Source organism: Manis javanica, chromosome 12, assembly GCF_040802235.1.
Source record: "Manis javanica isolate MJ-LG chromosome 12, MJ_LKY, whole genome shotgun sequence".
Lineage (NCBI taxonomy): Eukaryota > Metazoa > Chordata > Mammalia > Pholidota > Manidae > Manis > Manis javanica.
The window spans coordinates 78,182,433-78,204,516 of record NC_133167.1 but is presented as its reverse complement, the minus strand read 5'-3'; the positions used below and the strand labels follow the sequence as shown (position 1 = coordinate 78,204,516).

At 38.8% G+C, this 22,084-nt stretch overlaps 1 long non-coding RNA gene across 3 annotated transcripts; it reads left to right on the top strand.

Annotated features, from left to right (window-relative positions):
- Positions 1-346: 346 nt before the first annotated feature.
- LOC140844786 (uncharacterized) lies at positions 347-16,860 on the top strand. 3 transcript variants are annotated; one of them, XR_012123285.1, is made up of 3 exons: positions 347-479; positions 1,364-1,547; positions 16,586-16,860. It is a non-coding gene; the product is annotated as an uncharacterized lncRNA (long non-coding RNA). The 3 variants fall into 3 exon arrangements; XR_012123284.1 differs by lacking the exon at positions 16,586-16,860 and adding an exon at positions 6,268-7,831; XR_012123283.1 differs by lacking the exon at positions 16,586-16,860 and adding an exon at positions 2,300-3,180.
- Positions 16,861-22,084: the final 5,224 nt, after the last annotated feature.

Sequence of the window (22,084 nt, the reverse complement as noted above, 5' to 3'; positions counted from 1 at the left end):
TGGGTCACCCTTGTGGTCTGGCCCTGCTGTGGCCCGCTCTGGGCCGCCGTGTATTACCTCGGGCCTCCTCAGGCAACACAGACAGAGGCGTTGGAGGTGGTCTCTGAGCCAACGCCCACAGCGAGCAGGAAGACTGTCCCTCTCCGCTTCCGTGACTCTCACACCCTCAGAAGGCTCCACACAACAAGACCACATGTTGCTCTGTCGAGCGTCTCTGGTCAAGTGAGCAGGACTGGGGTCTGCGACCAGAAACTCGGCGCCGGGTCACAATTCAGGTTCTACTGGGCGTGTCGTCAGTGACATCACTTCCTGAAGGGTCCATTTCTTGGGCCCCTCCCTGCATTCAGACACACTCCCAGGCCCCTCTGGGCTGCTGACTGCCCACCCTCCTGTCCCTTCCCATGCGTGACTACACACATCCCCACCAGAGCCCTCCCCTCAGCCGTGTCACCAAGGTCCCAGCTCTGAGGAGACAAGAGGTAAGCTCAGCCATCTTTTTCTCACCAGTTCCCTGTCCTGCTGAGGCCATGGCACCTCCCAGGAGCTGCCCAACGTCCCAACCTGCACAGGCAGGGTCATGTTAGACATTCCTCCCTAGGGACGTCCTCAGGGATATATGGATGACACCTCCAGCTCCTGGGGGCTGGTGTCATGTGTGTCTGATGCAGAGACTCAGAGATGGAAGAGTGCCAACCAGGCTTGGCACGGAGCATGGAAGAGCATGCAACTCAGGCCCAGGTTTGGGCCTTGTGATCTTGGGCAAGTCACACCCCCTCTAGGCCATTTTCAGGTGTGCAGCTTGAAGGAGCAGCAATGAGATTAGATCCAGGTGGTGTCATCTACTGGCATCCACCTTCCAAAGGTCCAGGCTGCTCTCAGACTAGGTCCTTTTCAGACCAGTCAGTGAATGGATCAGAGTAGCACACTGGAAATGAAGTCTATGCTGCCTCTGAAATCGGAGGTGGTCCACCAGGCTGCTGAACTCGTGTGTGTGTGTGAGGAGGGGCCAGATACAGGGCTTATTCTTCACCTTGGAAGGTAGAGATTGGCGTGGCCACATGATAGACTTGTAGAAACTTCTCTAAGGCGAAATGCCCCTGAATTTTTGTTGGGTTTATTTCCCGCCTCTGACATGTGTCTGTGCTATCAGTATGCCTACATGAGTTGTACTTCTTGATCACTGGGTCCAATCAGCATAATACCATCAATGGGATGGGCCAGTGTGATGTCTTCTGGAAGGAAAAGGAGATGAAGGTACCTTCTGACTAAATGACAACCTGAGTCTGGAGATTTGATATACCTCTGAGATAGTTTTCTCTCCTTTCCGGCTGAAAGCTAACTCTCTGCTGGTCTTTACTCACAGGAAGAAAACAAAGGGCATTTTCCTGATGAGTAGTTACACAGTGGGTGCTTGGGGATCAAGTGATGAAGCCCCTTGTGCAGCAGTAACTGCAATTTGAGACACTGTTTACATTGACAATCACGCCACTGTCATCTCCAAGATTCAAGCGTTTTCTGAATAGGCCAAATGAGTGACTTCAATAAGGGTATGTGGAAATGACCACCCCTACATCTTTCAAATCCTTGGTGGTGACACCAGTTTCTGTAACCTCTCCTGGAAGTCATTAGTGCTTTCAATGTATACTTTAGAGGGAGTCCTAGAGGCTTGTACTTGACCTGCCACACAGCATGACTTCCTTGCCGGTACAGGTACAGTCCCCTGTGGCTACCAAGGAGGAAGCCGGGAGCTCTGTGTCCCTGACAGCTCAGCCCTGTGGGCTGTGACACTGGACACTGCGGGAACTTTCTCGGGTTGTGGGCATGCTGCTTCTGATACCAAACCAGGTCCTGTCCTTGAGGTCAAATTACAAAACACAATGACAAGGTTTTGGGGGAAGGAAAGAATAGTTTATTGACTTGCTAGCAAATGAGGGAGTGAAAGGCTCCTGCCTTAAAGAACCACCATCCTCCTGACACGAGCGGTCAGGGCTTTTCGAGGGGAAATGGTGGGAGAGAGGCTTGGGTGTAGACATGATTTAAAATGGCAGTGACAGTTAAAACCACTACTTCATTTAAAATGTGATAATCCACTTCTATTTTCCAAGACGTCCTTCAAAACAGGCATGTTTTAAGTGCACATTACATACATAGGCGTGTTCGTCACTCCACCCAGAAAATAATTGCCCCATTTTTTGAAACTTGAAGCCTTTTTATTCTAAGTTACACATTTCCATATTTGTTAGAAGCTTAGACATGGAAAAGTATTTCTTCATTGCAAAGAAAATCCATTACATTTTAGCAAACGTCCGGACTGAATGATGGAAATGCAGGTGACCTGGAAATACAAGGACATCTCAAGGGGACAGAAGCTCCTTAGTGCCAGCTGATGCTGGCCATGAGAAATACCCTCCCACAATCCCCAGATTTAATTATATCATGTGAAATCTCCCAGTTTTTAAATACATCTCAATTTTCAGAAAGTATTGAATCAAATCATGTACTTCTTCTGGCTAGGTATGCAAAGGCTGACAATTTGCCTTTTCTGATTTGTAAAATCAAGTTATGCCCATTCAGTGAAGGCATGGCATTGACCCTGAAGCACAGGGTGGTTGAGTTATAGTAGAAGCAGCAGGTGCCAGGAGACATCCTGCTCTCCCAGCTTTTATTTTCCAGGAGCTGCAGCTCTTTGAGAATGCTACGCCAAGGGGAAGGTGGGGGTATTAGGAGAGGCACGTGGCCTTTGATGATCAGAAGGGATTTCTAAACTCTCAAAGAGGAAGAGAGGTCTGGCATTCCATGAATAGTAAGGACCAGCAGCCTATGAACCCACGGCATCCTGGCAAAGTGGCCAGCATCTCACTGGGAGGGAGGATGGGTGCAGTAGACTTTGCATAGGGCTTTTTGTGAGGCTGGACCTTAGGTTTATGGTTCCAACTCCAAAATACAGAACTTAGTACTTTAAGGGGCTCTGTATGCATAGAAAACAGAACCCTGTGATTCTCAGGTGAACTGAACACTGGCAAAGATCTTATATAGTCTGCACAACAGTTCTAGGCCTTTTCATGACCCATTGCAGGAAAGCATTTTCCACGACCTTTCATGAGTCAGCCCTTCATATCCAAAAGGAGTCCTGGGCACACAGTTTCACAGAAGTAAAAACAGATATGGATTTGATTTCATTTAATGAACACGAAGAAATGCACCCACATTTGCAGAATAAATTTTATACAAATTCTAATGCATGCATAAAGTAAAATTCAGTGGCAGAGCACTGAGGTTTGGGCATCCAGCAGATCTATATTTAAATCCAAATTAAATCCAAATGATTACATGTACCTTCATCTCTCTGAGCTTCATTTATAAAAGATGGATGAAAATGGTACCTACCTCATAAATAGTATTGAGAATTAAATGAGATAACACATTAACATACTTAGTGTGGTGTCTGGAACACAGTGATTATGAAATAAATACCAGATGGATGAAAATGGTACCTACCTCATCAATAATATTGAGAATTAAATGAGATAACATATTAACACACTTAATGTGGTGTCTGGAACACAGTGATTATTAAATAAATACCAATCATAATTAGGATTCCAGATACCTTCACGGATATCTTTGCAACAGAGCCAGGCGAGCCTCTGGTCTGGGGCAAGGTAGGCATTTGAGCAGGCCTTGAACGGAGCAGGATGTAGACAGAGGAGGTAGGAAGAGAGATGCGCTTCAAAGGAACCATGGGTTGTTTTGCTGGGGCCGGTGAGAGCTCTGGCTCTCACATGGCGCTGAGGACACCCACACCCCGAACTATGGTTCATAAGACACTTGGAGCCCTAATTTGTATTCTAGTCATATAATTTAAGACTGGGAAGACCACAAATGTTTTAGGGCATGAGCTGAACGCCTATAGTGGATAACTGGGAAGGATGGGGGCCGTTTAAGCAGCAGAAAACTGGAATTTAGGAAAGGGAACTGCAAGGGAATCTAAGAGTGTAGTCTTTGAATAGTGGTGAATTTTTACCAGTTGATTTATAAGGAAGATGCTTTGCTCTTGAAAATTCTGAAACATGTTTGCTGTACTTTACTTGGTAATGCTGGAGTCACTGGCTAGCTTTGCTGATAAACCTCCTGGAAGCTCTAACTCAATAACATTCATGATTCAGTCCTTCATACTCCAGAAGAGTCCCATGCGCACAAACCTAGAGAAGTGAAAAACAGGTAGCAGTGTAGCTGGGCAGCAGGACTGGGAACTGAGGTACAGTATTTATGACAACAATTCCTGGCAAACCATAATAAATCCATGTAGTTTTCTCCCCTGGACCCCAGTCTCGCCACTTTCCTTTTCTGTGCTAGCAACTCATGCTCTGCAACAATGTTAATAAATTAATATTTCGGTGCTAATGACTTGAGGAAATTACATAATATACTATGCTCTGATTTCTCTATCTTTACAGAAAAGATAAAAGATATGGCATGACATAGGTCTTTATGAGGATTAAATGTAAAAATGCATACAAATGCCTAGTATAAAGTTGGCTTATAATAGTAGACCAAAGTTTATTCTGTTAGCATTCTATTTTACTCCAAAAGTGTCTGATTATTTTTTTCTAGGACCAAGACTGAAGCATTTCCTTTGGAAAGCTCTGCTCATTCCAAAGATAATGTTTTCTTCAGCTACACGTAATCTGACTGGCCATAGGACTACTATTCATGCAACAGCCTGTGCTTTGTTTATTTGTGCATTTTCCAGTCCAGATTTTAGGACAGTGTGATGACCATTTCTGGATCCCTTTGAGTTTGCATTTATTAAATTTCTAGAAAGGGGCAGATGCAGGGTTTAAGACTTGGTTGCTGCATTATACAAAGTTATCAAAAAGTAATCTTAATCTCTCACAGTGTTTCTGTTCTGTTTGGTAGCAAGAATGGGATTTCAAGTCATGTTGGCAAGGATGTGGAAATCACATGAAAATTTGATATCTGCAAATGTGTGCATTTTCCTTAATAATACTCAACTTAATCCTCAGCGATCCATTTATTCATTCATTCATTCATTCCCTCTGTGTTTATTTTCTAAGAAATATTTATTCAGCATCTACTCTGTGCTATGCAGGGGCTAGGCAGGGGGTGCAGGTGTGCAAGGTAAATATGGTCAGCTGCACCCTGTACTCTCAGAACACCTAGTCTAGCAAGGAAGACAGGGACAAAAATACAGATTCTTATAAATGTTATGGAGGGAAAATACTTGATTCATTTTCTGGCTAAAAGGAAGGCATTTCAGGCAAGTTTCCTAAAGAAAGTGGTATTTAATTTGAGACTAGCATGACACACTGGAGCTCGGCAAGGAAGAGGGGATTGAGTGTTCCCTGCAGCTCACTTATTGAGGTGTGGATGAAAAACGATTTATTTTCGTTGGTGTTAAATGTTTTAATATGCTACATGATTCCCGACTTATTTCCTCTTCTCTTTCCTCCATTTCTTCATGTGGCCTGGCAGTTTTGGGATCCTATGTGGCAGTAACTGTCCCAGTTAGTGCCCTCTCCCCATACTTACCCCCTTTGCAATGTGCTTTTTGTAGCTCGTTATCAAGAGAAAGGCCTATTTCCTGCCCCTTGAACCTGGGTTGGCCTTGTGTCTTGCACTGACCAATAGAATGAGATGCAAGTGACTTTGGGCCAATTCTGAGCCCCAGACTCAAGAGGCCGTGAGGGCTGGCTCTTCTCCAACCCTTGGGAGGGTGTGCATCATGTAAACCAACTTGAGCTAGCCAGTTGGCGAATGAGATGTGGAAGAAAGCCAACAGCCCTCAGCCAGCCAACCCCCAAACATATAAGAAAGCGCAGCATGACATAGCAGGATCAACTAGTTAGCCCACAGCTGACTACAGATAGACGAGTGAGCTCAGCCCAAGACCAGAAGCACCACCAGCTGATCCATAGATTCGTGAACAAAAGTAAAATGAGCGTCATTTTAAGTCACTGAGTTGGGGCGTCATGTGAAATAAGTAACTGAGAAGTACCCTGGTCTATTTGAATTTTGCTGGCTTTCCCTCAAATAGAAATGCCTTGTTATTATGACCTTATGAGTAGAGCATGCTCACTCAGAAACGAACAGTCAAAACAAAACCGGAACATCCACCCTCCCGTCTTTTGCCTCACCATCTCACTTTTCAAAGCATCACTTTTAACAGTCATGGTTGCGTCATTTAGGGCCTGTGTATTGCTAAGCACCATGAGGTCTCTTATATTTATTTTTACTATGCAACAGGAACAAGAAGTCACTCTGGAAGAGTTCAGGCCTCTACTGTAGTTGGGGCTTCGCTGTAGAAGACTGACTAACTTCCTGCTCGGCTCCACATCAGCCCCAGGCAGCTGGGGGCTTCAGTGTCTGTGACCCTCCAGGCTGTCATTCTGTACCGTCAGCTCAGGCAGCAGAAGAGTTTTCCACATCTGCTCTCCTTCCCAGTCATAATTGGGTGCTTGCTTATTTCCTCAGGGAACACTGGCCAGATCCCAGATGCTAGGTTCTGCTTAGCATTTTACACACTAGAGTTGGACTCTCCCTTTCTGAATTCTAGTAGTGAACACATAACAGAATTCTCATTTGGACAGTCCTTAGAGAGTGATGCAAGCCATATCCCCAGTAGCCCCACTTTTATGTGTCTGTGGAAAACTAACTTGTGCCTGCTAGAATTTGCATTCATCAGAGAAATAGTTTTGTTTGTATTCCTCCTGATACTGGTGATACAGCTTGGAGAAACAACCAGAAAAGGAGAACTTGGAATGAGTTAACCATTTTAAATAACCAAAGTCTATCTTTATAGAGTTTGAATGTAAATAAACAGGGTATAAAATGTGGAAGGCTAATTTAAAAACTGATAGTAGGCCATGACTGTCACGTTCCAAGGCAAAAAACTGGACTATGGAAGCAGAATTTGTAAAAAGGAAGTGATCAAAATGAATTTTTCGGTCCTTAACTGAACTCTCATCTCTAGTCTCAGAAAATGGTTACAAGCTAAGAGGCTAGACACCAGGTATTAGACTTTGTGATAGAGTTTGTACATGTGTGTGTGTGTATGTGTGTGTTTGATGAACCTCCATCCAGACAGAGGAGGGATGAGAAGTGAGAAGCGTCTCCCCCAGTGGAAAATAGAGTGAGAGACGTTAGTGGGACCTGGAAATCTTATTATTTTAATCATCGGAGGCATATAGTAAAAAAATGTATCAGCAGTTAGGTAAATGACCTATGAGCACAGAGCAGAAAGTTGCTTGGCAAGTTACTCCAGCCACTGATGATGGGTTAAAGATGTGGGCCAAGTGTGCCTCCTATGGGCCCAATTAGGCCATGGAGAGCAACCCTGGAGGTGGCTACATCATGTGACTGTCCAGAGCGACAAGGACTCATGGTGCAAGGTCAGCGTGCACTACGGGATGCCCAGTAGACAAACAGTAAGGAGATCTGCAGGTGGAGATCACGGGAGGCTTTCAGGGTCACGTGAAAGCAGCCCTAGAGTGAGAGGTGTTCACCTCTCTTTCTGTCTCTGCTAAATACCTGCTATAGCCAGAGAGCGAGATGCGAGTACATGCTAGTGCTGGTCAAGACCTTTCCCGTTCCCTCTCCCCTGCCCTTCATCCTACCTCTGCCCCTGTGGGGGCAAACACAGGAGGGACCTAACGGGCAGCCATCTCCTCTGTGTGCTAATTAGCAGGGCTAAATAGGCCAGGAGAGAAGTCTTTTCTTGAAATAAAGTTCCAATTGCAGTTAATGCAAGGAGCCAGGCATTTAAATTACTTCCAAAAGACATTGTGGGACTTCAAGAAACTGAAGGATTTTTAATTATCAAAATGCAAAGGAAAAGCTCTGGGACATGGCATAGGGTTCATCCAAAGGGCAAGAAAGAACTGCCCACCCCACCACCAGGTAGTTGAAACTGTTTGTGGGGAGCAAAGAATGACTGTTTTCTGGTTGTTTCTAAGGTGTTCCATGTTCAGACTGTGTGTAAGGTCTTCCATGTTCAAATTAACAGCTAAATGAACAAGTTTAAGGAAAATAGGACCTTATATAATTACAAAATTTGCTGTAATATTATTGCAAATTATATTTACCCTGAATTATGAAATTTAAGTTTATCCCCTTTGTGGATCATCTTTGAGCCATTGAAAATTATGTGACCAAATTGAAGCTCATGAGAAATTAAATATATTACATAGACTTTTGATAAATAGCAGATTCTAGTGGATTTCACGTTCCTGATCCGTACTGCTGCATTTTCCCCATGATTTAATTAGGTTGGGGTTCCCTATTCCCACCTCCATGATCATGAATTCATTCATTTATTCAGCCATTCATTTATCCACTTCTTTTATTTTTTTCAATATAAAGTACTAAACATTGAGCACGTGTCAATGGGTGTGGCAGCTACTAATCACAAAGGTTAAAAATGTATTTACAATCTGTGACAAAAGCCCTGAACCAAGAAAAGTGACACCATACTATAGTCCCTGTGGACTCTGTTACATGACTTCCTGACAGCATGGGAACTGAGATGCCACGTGAATTAGGAGAAAGAGTGATTAAAGGAGAGGAGCAGGAGGTCAGTGACCCTGTGACGCTAGCATGTGTGTGGAAGAGTGGCTGTGAAGAGGAGAGCAGGGTAGCATGGCTAGTGGGGAATGCTAGTGCCTGGCAAGGGCTGGCCGAGCTGGCCACATTGGTGATGCGGATCTGACCTAAAAAATGACAGGAAACCATTTATGGATTTTAAACTCAGGGTTTGTGTGAAGTGATTTACAAAGTCAAGTAATGTATTGTCATCTTAAACCAAGGGAAGCAGAATTACAAAGATAAATATGTGGCCCCAAATAACCCACCTCATAAATCCAACGTAGAAATGTTTTCTCTGTTCTCCATCCCATGAAATGTCTGTTTCTGTAACTAATGGAGAGATACTTATAACTGATTGTTTTGATATAGCTAAAAATTAATTCTAGGGAATCTGAGTGCTCAGTTGTCTTTTCCCCTAAAAAATAGCACTGATGGTGTCTCCCTTCAAGGAGCTTCTGTACCTCTGATGGGGATGTTTTTTTACAGCAAGAAGGCATTTTTGCCCCCTGATTCAGTAAGACAGAACACTAGACTGTGTTTCTGTAGTACACGGGACTTTTTTTGAAACTGCTTATTTTTCTTTTCCTATTTTGTTTTCCCTATCAAGATTGTTTGTTAAAGTTACAGGAGCAGTTGAGAATCAAGGGATTTGGTGACATTAACTGATATATATGTGTGTTTAAAGCCATGTATGGGTTTTAAGTTTGAGTCTTATTTGGTTTAGTTTGCAAAGTCTGATAACTTATTTCATATGCTATATATAACTATATGTGTGACACATGTACACTCACACACACACACACACACACACACACACACACACACACACAGTCCCTTAAACTTAATTTCTTCTAAACATGGGCATAGCACCTGAGATTATATGATTATATCCTATACTACTCCATAAAACTGTTGGAAAAATACAACTGGTTAGTAATTTCATTCTTGTTGAAGAAATTCTAAATATCCAACTACTCTCTGAGTCTCTTGGGGAAAACTTATTAACCAGGAATAAGCAGTTCAGAAATGTAGAAGGTGACTTCATCTTACTTATTCCTCAATAGATTAATCCTGGTTAAGAACCATGATCACAATGCGCAGGCTCAAAATCTGCAGTAGTGTCAGCTCCTTGTGTCTTTCATGGCAGGGAACCTGGCCCCACCCTGTGCCCTCTGTGCCAGGAGTTCTCCCTGACATTGGTCCTAGTTGGCAGCTGTTGACTTTCTTTGGAAAGGCCCTGCAGGTACGATGCACCAACAGTATTCACAAAGAATGCCTGTCTCAGTGAAAAGCCATAAAAGACATTATAAAGAAGAACGATCAGACTTCATGCTGGATATTTACAGGGACACGTTCTGGAATCTTTGTAAACCGAGGAGGATCTATGTCAAATAATATTTGCACTGCCATCTACTGTCCCACACAGGCACTGCAATTTCCTCTTTTTTTAAACATTAAAATCAACAGAAGTCTGTTCTGTATTTTGGAAACTTGGGGGGAAAGTTTTCTTTTTTTAAGAGAAATGTATAAATACCTCATCTTACGCTGGCTTCATTCTTTAAAATGTGGTTTAAAACAATTCATTCAATAAGCACTTCATGTATCCTTGCCAGGGATCGATTAATTATGTTACTCAGGAGAAATACAGTGTGGAATGAGATAGACAGGAGCATACAGGTTAGTATAGGAGGAAAGGGGAGGAAGGGGGAAGGAATAAGTACACCAGAGAGAGTGGAGTGGCATGATTAAGCTCCTAGAATGAAAGAAGAGGTGTGGAACTTTCAGAGAACTCAATGCGCTATGGTGGGGGCAAGACTGGAGATGACCTGATTATGTAAGCTGAGCCATGTGTCCCACTGTGAGGAAGCAGTTTAGATTCTATGATATTATAAGAAGAGGAGATGAAAGATCAGATTCACCTTTTAATAGTAAAACCAACTAACATTTCTTGAGCTCTTATTACATGCACATCACTGAGGTGAAATCTACATTTATTATCTTATTTTATTCTTACAATAATTTTATGAGTGAGGCCAAAGGGTTAGAATGATGGACTGGATGGACCTGAGTCACGTGGCCACTTCTGCAGCTGGAGTTCAGGCAGCCCCTGCATCAGAACCATAAAAACTGAGATTATTGATGATATTATTTCGAAAGAAAATTCAAACTACTGTGTCAGGAAAAAAAAAGAGTCAATGGATTCTGGACAGATGAAAATGACAGGTGACCATTATCCCCCAGCCCAATAAATTTAATTTTTTAAAATATAGTTTTGCTGTGTTTAACCATTTATTACCAAAACTTTTGCCAACAATTTCATAAAATTGTAGCAAATAGCAAACTTGAGTTGTGTATAATCCTACCAACATTGTTACAGAAAATGCACACAAAGCAGGCCAGAAAGGAGTTTTAAAAGTAGTGTGACCTTTTTCAACTAGTTCATGATAAATCAAAAATATTTTTGAAGTCATGGCAATTATCCCAACAGATTTCATTTGTGAATATTAAAAAATCAATGAATGAATCCTGGCGTTTGCTTCTAATTATAAGTGTTGAAAAAATGGCCTTAGAATGTGGATGTCTTCTCTCAGGTCTCATGGGCAGGCGATAGCTTTTCTTGGACATCGCTATGGAGATTTTTCTAGGGCAGCAATTTAAAATTGGTGGTTCCCAAATCTCCTGGCGTTTCAAAGTTTTTCCCACATTTCGTGGTATTTTCTTTGGTTTCAAGTTTTGTGTTTTAAATCACACTGGCAAATCGGTGGCAACATAGTCTGGCAAACATAGTCTGAAAGAACTAATATATACAAATTCTTAGATCAGAAATATGCTGTGAAACAGCTAGTTAAAAATGGACAATTTTACTGGGAACATCAATCCACCGTTATCAAAATCTAGAAAAAGTTTTCAAATGTCATTCAAGAAGATACAGGCAAATCTATTACTTTAACATGTTTGCAAACACCAGTATTAAGCCACTCATCCACATGGAAAGATTTTTGTCTCCGAAGGATGGGACTGCCAATATTTTTAAAAGTTATTTCTATTTTTAAACATACCCCAAGTGAAGTTGTGTCAGTTAGTGATGTTATAACTGTTATCACTTAGGCACTTAAAAACAAAATAATTTCTATGGCTGATATCAGGTAAGATTTTCAGATAACAATGGCTTAGACTCTACAATTTTAAATTCACCATCATGGAGATTGCAGGGTTTTTGTTTCACCCAAAATGAAAACAATTAATTGAAATATAAGCAATCATATTTTATTAAACCCATGACATTTTTGTATGTAAAATGGTTCAGTACCAACATCCCAGGTGACAGCACATGAGCAACATGCAGATACATACCAAGGTTCTTGGCTGTTCACTCTAGTAGTAAATGTTTGCTTCAGGTGACAGTATGAAACCACAGTAAGTTTGTATATTAACATTATTTTAATTTAAATATATATAAAACTTTTTGCAAAATCTGAGTGCCCATTACTATTGTTGGTCTAAAGTCATAGAGTTTATTTTGCATTTAACTTTATTTCTGTATCTTGTGTAGAAGGAGGAGTGAAAGAGAAACCAGGCCTGCTTTTAAAAACATTGTATTGTTGAAAATATCAAATACATACAAAAGTAAAGAAAAAAGTGTTATGATCTTTTAGGGACTCCATCAACCAAGTCCAAAAGTTTTCAAGTCATAGCTACCTACCCCGGCACTAGGGTGTTTTAAAGCAAACTCTATTATATAACTGCATCCATGAGTTTTTAACATATATCTGTATATATATATGTATGTATATGTATATATGTAAATATAAACTACAATGCTATTATTACATCTGAAATTTAATAGTAATTTCTTAATATCATTAAATACATAGTCTCAACTTAAATTTTCTTGATAATGTTACAGATGCTTTCTATGGTTCATTGTTTGATTTAGGATCTAAATAAAGTTCACCCATTGCATTTCTTTGAATTCCCTCTTAAATACATTTTATTCTGTAGTTTATCCCCTTGATTTTTTTCAGTTTATTTGCTGAAAATACTAATTTTTCCTAAAAATCTTACCTGGAGTTTGCTTTTCTGCATTCATGTAGTGTCATTTAACATTCTTTTTGCCATTTCTATGTTTTATAACCTGACACTTAAATGATAAAGTATTGATAAGACTCAGATTCAATTGTTCTTAAGTAAGATTTTTATGGAATATTCACTGCTACTAGTTTGAACATGGTTTCTTCAACATTTCAGTCGATAGAATTTAAACATGAATTTTTAAGAAAAAATATATCACATATTCATATTGATATTTCCAGTTCAAATTTAGGATAGCAGAGTTTGTAACTTAGTATCTTTGACTTTATATTTGTATCCAATGATGCTAAAAAGCCAGGTTTCTAATGACTTTAGCATATTTATCTCCATTATCTGAACCAAAAAGAGTTAAAGATTTTTCAGTAGCTCTTTTATCCTTAGTATATATCACTCTAAATCTGTACAATCCAAGCATTGCCTTTCAAGGCATCCTGAAAGAATTCCTCTGTGTGATTATGCCACCAGCGTGGTATGTAGTAGGTTCATTTGTTTCATTTCATTTTGAGGTTTTAGGGAATGTTTTTGCTTTTACATAAATATGTAAAATGTTGACAATTTTCCTGTTACGGGTTGAATTTTGTCCCCTCCAAAAGAAGAACTAACCCCTAGTGCCTTAGAATGTGACCTTACTTGGAAACAGAGTTGTTGCAGACGTAATTAGTTAAGTAGGATGATGTTATACTGGGGCAGGATGGGCCCTTAATCCAAAAGGACTCCTGTCCTTAGAAGGAGAGGAGAGAGACACACAGGGAAATGATGGCCAGGTGACATCAGAGGCTGAAATTGCTGGTGAGCACCTGAAGCTAGAAGAGGCAGAGGATTCTCCCCTAGTTTTCAGAGAAGTCTGGTTTCTATCGCTATGCCCTTCTTCCTTTCATCTTCCTCTACTTAAAAGTTACTATTCTAAAAATACCTTTAAGTTTATTCTTGATTTTTACTATGGAAGGTAATACTTTTATACCTCTTCCTCTATTGGATAAATGGTCATACACTATATATAATTTCTCCCTCTTCCTTTTTGTTAACAACATATCCTTGAGATCATTTCACACAGTCTATTAATGTATGGCTTCAGTTTTCTTTACACACAGTACTCCATTGTCTGTATGTACCACAGTTTCAGTCAGCTATGGATGGGCATTAGGGTTGTTTCCAGTTTTTGTTATTACAAATAGTGCTGCAAGAAAACCTCGTGTATATATTGATTTTTGCTTTTTGTTTGTGCCAACACATATATTTAGCCCAGGACATACTGGGGTAACATCTGAGATGGCAGATTGCTGTGGCATGTGAGAAATAAATACATAATTTTTCTAGGTTGCTAAATTGCCTCCAAAGAATAGTAACATTTTTCATTCCCCCAAAAATGTGTGAGAGAGACTATTTCCTACAGTCATTCCACCAGCATATGTGGTCAAAATTTTATCCTTGACTCAATTTGTTTGAGAAAAAATGGCCTCACTGTATAGTTTTAATTTATAAAGTTATAAGTGTAAGCAATATTAGGCATCTTTTTATATCTTTAATCACTCCTGCAACTTTGACTTCATGAAAGCTACACTTATTAGAAATACATGCACTTACCTTACTACCCTGATGGACAGTGACTGCATTGGGGTATGGGTGGGGACTTGATAATATGGTTAATGTAGTAACCACATCACTTTTTCATGTGAAACCGTCGTAAGAGTGTATATCAATAATATCTTAATAAAAAATAAAAAAAGAAATACATGCAATTAGAAAATGGGAATTTCAAAAAAATGTAAATTTAATATTGTATTATAGTGATTTAAGTAATTTTCACAAATTACTTATTTTTTTGTTTTGGGAAAAGAGCTGGTTCTACCTACTGTGCGTTATTACATTGGGCTTATGGAAATAATTTTCTACTTGATAAAGTCCAAGGCATGACTTTATTTTCCTCTGATTCTTTTTGTATTTGTTGTAAGCCTACAAACTTATAACTACAATGCAGAAAACAGGTTAAAACAACATAAGATGACCTTACCAGAGATGTTTAAAGCAGCCAGCCCCATTTGTCCTTAGTAAATAAAAATGAATTTATGGAAACCTCAATGAAAATGTAGAAAATCTATTTTAAAAAGATGACTTTTTCACAATAATCATGAAATGATTGTTTTCCTGAAAATGGATGCAATCAGTAACAAATGAATCACAGATGTGCTGTAAAAGAAGATACTACAATTTTAAAATTTATCTTTGCTTATAAAATAGAATTTGTGTCAAGGTTTGTGTTTCACTGTCTAAATATCCATGGAGAATGACTAGCCAGCAGACATCAGTGTACTAAAGTTCATGTAACTTATATACTTCATAAACTTGAAATATCTAAATTAGTATGCATTCTTTAAGAAGCTTCATTAAAATTTTAAATTAATTTTCTTTTTGCTTACTTCCTTCAAAGTTTTGGCTTTTATGAAATTGGTGTTAAAGTCAGTCTTTTAAGAATGCCCAGAAAGTTTAAAATAAGATATTATTTTCCTTAACACAAAGTAGAGCTCATTAAAATTATCCCAGAGGACATACCCTTAAAATAATCTATCAAAACATCTAAATAATTAAAAACATAACTAGGTAGTTTAATTCTAAGTGTATGTGGAGCATACAGGCAAATTATTTATTGCCTTTCTCTTCCCCACTCCTCAACTATATGAGCTGGTTTTAGGGAAAAGTTTTGAGACAACCATATTCCTTTCCCTGAGTGCTGGGGTGGGTCTTCACTGCATGATTTTAGCCCACATAATGTCGGATGATCTTATCTGGCATCCCTCTGCTTCTCCCACTCTTTCTGGTTCTCTTCTCCAACCTGCAAATGTAAAATCCTGCTCCTGAAATTATCACCAAGGGGTTAAAATCATAAGGGGTGAAGCATTAGGCATCATTTTACATTGTTAAAAGGACAGAGAAGTGAAAAATAATCCCTTAATGTTTTTTAATTACTTGGGTATTTTTTTCATTTAGGGAATAAAAATCTCACTTATTATATATTATAAGTAATCTGATTTCACTTATATTTGCAGTCTAAGAAAACAAACAGAGACCGACAAATATGGCCAACAGATTACTGGTTACCATAGGGAAATGTGTGACATAGATGAAGGGGAGAAAGAGGTACAAACTGCGAATTGTAAAGTCAGTCAGTCATAGGAATCCAAGTACGACACAGAGAATATAACCAGTAATATTGTAGTATCTTGGTAGGGTAATAGAGTAACTACACTTACTATGGCAAGCATCTAGTAATGTATATAATTATCAAGTCACTATGTTGCATATCTGAAACAATATGATATTGTATATCACCTTTGTTCCAGTACAAATATTATAAATATTCAAATAAACCCAAGCCACCTGCTTTAAACTGTAGTATTAGTTCACCATAGGTTAAATAAAAGAAACATAGTCTGCTATTCCATATTGAATGTCTAACCAATTCATTGTAGCCCAAATTCTATTGATAATGGGAACATTTTTAGCAGTTGATTTTGACAGACTTGATAATGTAAAAGTTTTTTCTAAAGTACACATTACAAAATGTTTAAATGGGTTAAAGAGGAAAGGTATGCAAAAATAAGGGTTCTATCTTACCCAAATATTCCTAAAAAATTATTCTTCTGGAAGCCAAAAAAGCTGTAGAGACCCCCAAGGCACATTCAGCATGGAGTTAATGAAACTGAAGAAGTGTCCATGTGGTCATACATTTCTGTAAGAATTTTTCACATTTTTTTTGTGTGTGTGCAATTAGTTAGAACCTTATGTTAAGGGGATGAAGTAGTCATGCCTGCTAAAGGGAAAGAAGTCATGTGATTCCATTTGATTTGGATTAGGCAGAATATTGTATGTGTTTGTTCCTTTCATATATTAGTGGAGTTAATGCTGGCAGTCCAAAAACAGAAAAGGCTTCTGGGAAAATCCCTACAGCATCTGTGCTAGCTCATCTGGGGACATGAAGGTGAGAGCCACACATCATCTTACAACACGAGTATGTCCTATGGTACCCAGCCCTGGAAGTATGTGAGTGATGGAGAAGAAGCAAGGTTGGTCGGGAATGAGTGAGTCAGAGCCGCTACATTAAAGGTACACGTCTCTTCCTCCTTCTCCACTGGAAAACAATAATGTGAAATCATTGGCATATTAAGAAACTAGGTCATCTTGTATCTGATTCTGTACTTGTGATTTTAGATTCTTTATCTTAAAGAAGTTTCCCCAAAAGTGGATAATCTTCTATACCCACAAAACCTGGATCTAACCCTCAACAGAGTGCATGAACTTTCCCTTTTAGGGAACTACATGGCCAGCTGACACTGGAGAGGATGTGTGAGTCAGAGAACAAATCCACTGTTTCCTGACACCACATATTAGAGTACTGCTAGAGTCTGGACACATCACCACCTTCCCACAGACCTCTTGGTGTTGCTAAGGCATTTCATTAGCAGAATTCCCTCTTTCCAGGTGGTAGATTTCTAACCTGTGCAGGATCTCTGTCGCAGTGGAAATTTGCTGTGGGCAAACAATACGTTCTCATTCAAACGTGAGAGAATGATAACTTGGGGAATTTTCCAGAACGTACTGAACTACTAAAAACTAAAATCTATTCACAATATACTAGTGAAGTGCTTTCCTGTCTTTAGATCAGTCTTTTGGGATAATGCTGCCTTTTCTTTACTAGAAGGCAAAGTTCTGACATAACTAAGAATATGCTCTTTCTTAAGCTAGAAAGCCCTCTGAATCCTGAGGTCAGAACTCTGGTACCTAAACAGATGGTCTGCCATTTTCCTTATTCATTTCAAAATGTTAACATCTCAGGAGAGCAAATATAGTAGCTGGTCTTGGTTGAAGAATTAAAGGAGTATGCATGCTTAGCATATCTTTACATGGTTGTTAGACATATTTTCATAGACACTAGTCAGAGTAAATTAACATGGATTGACTTTATAAGAGATCATTTTTGACTGGCATTCTGGAACTGGGAAGAGTTTGTTCATCTCAAATGGATTATTATTTCCTCATAGAAGAAAAAATAAATTTATCGATATTTGGTCTGACCCTTTGGGTGACTAATTTCTTGCTTGTACACTAAGGGCAGTAGCAAACATTTTCTGAAATCAAGTTTGTTAAGAGTTTATTTAGACTGTTGTATAATAAAATGAGTATCTATCTGATTTTCCTTTAAAAAAAAGGCAGTAACCAATTAGCAAGAAAAAATAGCTTGTGCCTCCATCACCATACTGAATGCAGACAGCATCTGATCATGTCACCATTTCCGTATACGGTTATCCTTCTAGCTGATGGGAGGTCTCACTTCCCTAATAAGCCTTCTCCCACAACAGAGGCCATTAGTCTAGCCATAAGCAAAGTGAAAAACAGAAACAAGGAAATCCTTCTGAGTTCAGCTGAACATTGCCATTTTCTATTTTGTTTTTGCTACTCTTTGAATGCCCTCTTCAAGTTTGAATATCCTCGTCATTATTGGAAATTCAGATATTGCCTGAGTCCTTTCTTGCCGGCACCAGGCAAGCAGTGGATCTGATGAAGGCAAGGCTCTAGGTTGCAGAGAAAACAAGAACAAATAAGCCTGCCTTGGCTTAGTGTAAGTGAGTGAAACCTACAACCCTCTGTGTTAGCACTATGTCAGAGATCAGAGTACCACCCAGGAAACGTCATGTGTGGCACTAATGGAGTTATTTAGAAATTTGGAGTCTTTTCTTTGCCATAGCATTGCACGTAGGGGCATAGCACTCATGGTTCCAAATAAATAAGAGTGTCTGATTTCTTGAATCCATAAGAGACTACCTAGCAGTCTGTACATTTTCCATGAAATGTGTTAGGCCTGAGAGTGTTACAGCCTAATCTCAATCCAGCTCTGGATTCCTTACTAACGTGGCATCTGAGCTAAAATATCAAATATAAAAATAGCATTTGCTAAAAATACCACAGAATGTGATGTATTTGAGAAGAATTTGTTTGACTTTTGTGACTTGTTATACTTTATGTAACAGATAAGTGTACACTTTTCAGATCCATCACAGGTAATTTAGTTCAGGCTGAAATAGACAAGTCTCTTCTTGCAGTTTGAATATGAACTGCTATTGAAACTGAGACTACCAAAAAAAATGTTGAATTCCTAAAACAAATTGAGTAGCCATTTTAAGTACTGTACAACCCAGAAGGTTGTTTCTAAAAATAAGGTCTCACTGAATTCCCTGGAATACTGATTATCAAAGATCCCACTTTTAAGAAACTGCGAAGCTATTACCCAAAAGCTGCACGATTTTATATTCCCACCGACAGTGCACAAGAGTTCCGATTACTCTATATCCTCATCAACACTTATTATTTTGTTTTGTTGATATAGCCATCTTCATGGGTGTGATGTCGTATGTCACTGTAGTTTTGATTTCTATTTCCCTAATGACCAGTGATGTAGAGCATCTTTTTAGGTGTTTATTGGTCATTTGCATATCTTCTTTGGAGAAACATCTATGCAAGTCCTTTGCCCATTTTTTACTGCTTGTTTTGACTGAGAAACTTAAGTTTCTAAAATCCATTTAAAGTGGGGGCAAATCCACCTGAATGGAAGTTGGGTGTTTTATCCTTGCTGCACCTTGTATAAGTTACTTAACTTCTGTCATCATCTTCTTCTCTTTTCTCAGAAGCTTGGTTTTCCAATGTGCAATTAGTAGGCAGTTACACCAAACTTTATGAAATCTAAAACAACACGCATGAAAGGCTTAATTTTTTTGTTCACGGCTTCAAAATTTAGACCTTTTAACAGGAAGAAAGTATTTAAAAGCCTATGCCTCATTTTCAGCGAATGTAGTTCTGACTTTCACTCTATTTGAGCATTGGTTCCCAAAGTAGTTTTTTGCTTAGACGAACCTTTCTTCTCCAGGGCAGAGTCATTTAATAACTTTTTTTAGCATCTGCCTCCTCATTTCCAACAGTGACTCCACACTTTTATTATTTTATCCCATTTATTATGGATAGTAATTTTCTGAAGTGTGCCCTTTCCCCGTGTTCAGTTTGAAATTGTGCAAACCTGCCACATCTATGTCCCATTGTTAATATTACAAAACAAAGCCCTAAAATTAACAACAGAATACTTTGTATATGGGATTGAAATCACTTTCTGTATGTCACTTTCTGCTTAAAACTGACACAAATAAAAGTATTCACAAATGAATTGAAAGATTTTAGCGGCTTTATGATGGTTCATGAATATGAATTCTGCCCTTTCATTGTTATCACAGATACTGGTGTTTTGGGTCAAATAGACAACTTGTTCTTGCATAATCATCCCATATTTGAAGCTTATGTTTTGCATAAAGGAGTTGATTAAGTTTTACGGAATTTTGTAAAGTTTAGTTCTGCATCAGCTGAGCATGACTTAAAGAAGCAAATCTGTCAACAGCATTATAGGAGGTTAAAACACTGCACTTTACATTAAAAAGCCACAAAGGGAACTTATGTGTCAAAGGGTCTATAATGCGTGGCAAAAAGAAATAAAGATAATCTAATATACACATTTCTGTGCCTCATTTCCCTCAGCAGTAAACGGGAATAAAAATGTTAACTAACCATTGCTAGTGCTTTCTATGCACCAGGCATGACTCTCAGTGTTTTACATGCATTACTCCATATAACCCTCCCCGAAGCCAGTGACTATTTTATAATTTACCCAAGTTCACAGCCTTGTCTCTCTCTACTGCCTCTTCTTAAATGTACAACATCCTGTCTGCTCCTGGAGTTTAGTTCACACAGGCCACATCCTGGGGACTGTTTCTGTCAAAAGGCCTGTTTGGATCAAGTTATTCTCATTGCTACATCTAGGCACATGGAATCATATACCCTCTGGCCTGAGACCTTGAAACGTAGTGAGGGTGTCTCAGTCCCATGTGCTACTAAGGACAATAAGGACGGTTAAGAGGATAGTCCTGAAAGCAGTGCCATGGACTTTAACTTATTTGAGAAGGAGAATGGATTGCAGGAGATTATCAGAGGGGCCAAAGTAGGGAGCCCAGCATAGCTGAATTATTTCAGATATAAAGAGATTACTGTGAGATTAAGGAAAAAAAAGGTTAAATCTGTATTATTACCAACAAAGAATCATGACATACCAACAAACCTGAAGCAAAAGAAAGAGTTCAAGAAAAAGAAAAATCAAAGTTAAGTACAAGTTCTTGAGTCTAGGGTCCCAGAAAAGCAGTTTTGGAGAAGGGAGACAGTTTGGAAGAGCCAAGGGTGCTATTGGCAGATATGGTATACATACACCATAAATGAAATGAAAGTGGTCACTTTATATAAACCAGAATATTTGATTAATCAGAGTATCCCATTCCCCAATATACTGAATAGCAAGCCAAAACAAAACAAACATGATTCTGTTTTCAGGGACAAATTGTTGATACTGCCAGTTTTCTGAAAAAATATATATAGTGCTTCCAAGATAAGAAATTATTTTAACTTTGTAAAATGTAAATACACCACGGCGGTGTAGTTTTAAACTAGTTTGAATTAGTTTCTATTAAATTCCACCATACCATTTCCAACATGATACAAAATGTGGGGTTTCTGAGATTGGAGCCTCTGAATTGCCATTTTCTTAATACCTTCCCCAGCAAAGATAATTTCACAAGGAAGCACTCAAAAAATGCTTTTGAATTGTATCATCCTTTTATGTTTTGTTTCAAATTCTTAAACCACTTCACCGTGTCCAATTTTTACTACCTATTCCATTACAATTGTCTTTTCGTATTTTCAAGCGCTTTTATTATTTCTCGCCTGTATCTCATTTCTCATTTCCTCCCAAACTTTGTTCCCTTGTGGATAAAGTATCTTTTTATTCCTTTGGCTCTTACTCCAGGCATTTCACTTTCTACTTCTAAAAGAAGTTTTTGTGCTTTTTTCAAGTGGATTATAGAATCTAACTGCCAACACCCTTCTATATTGAGTTACAACACAAAAGCAGCTGATGTAAAACAACCAAACTAATAAGCCATTCATTCATCATTCTATTGCAGCTTGGTAATCCCTACTTTCTTCAATTATAAATGATCTCATTACACTATAATGTCATTACAATATGTCTAGCTTGATCGTCATCAATCAGTATTTTAGAAGAAAAAAGCAATCTTGGACTCACCTACCTGAAATGAAGCTTCACAATCATACCATTAGAAAAATTAGAATGACAGGTTTCAGGGCAAGTCAAAAATATCTGTTGAAACAAAAAAGTTTCATATCCATTGATTGAGATATTTATTTTATCAAATTGAAATGCCTGCATTATTTATAATAGCAAAAACATGAAAAATGTTACTGACATGTCCTTCAAAAGGACAATGGCGTAACATATTATATGAAA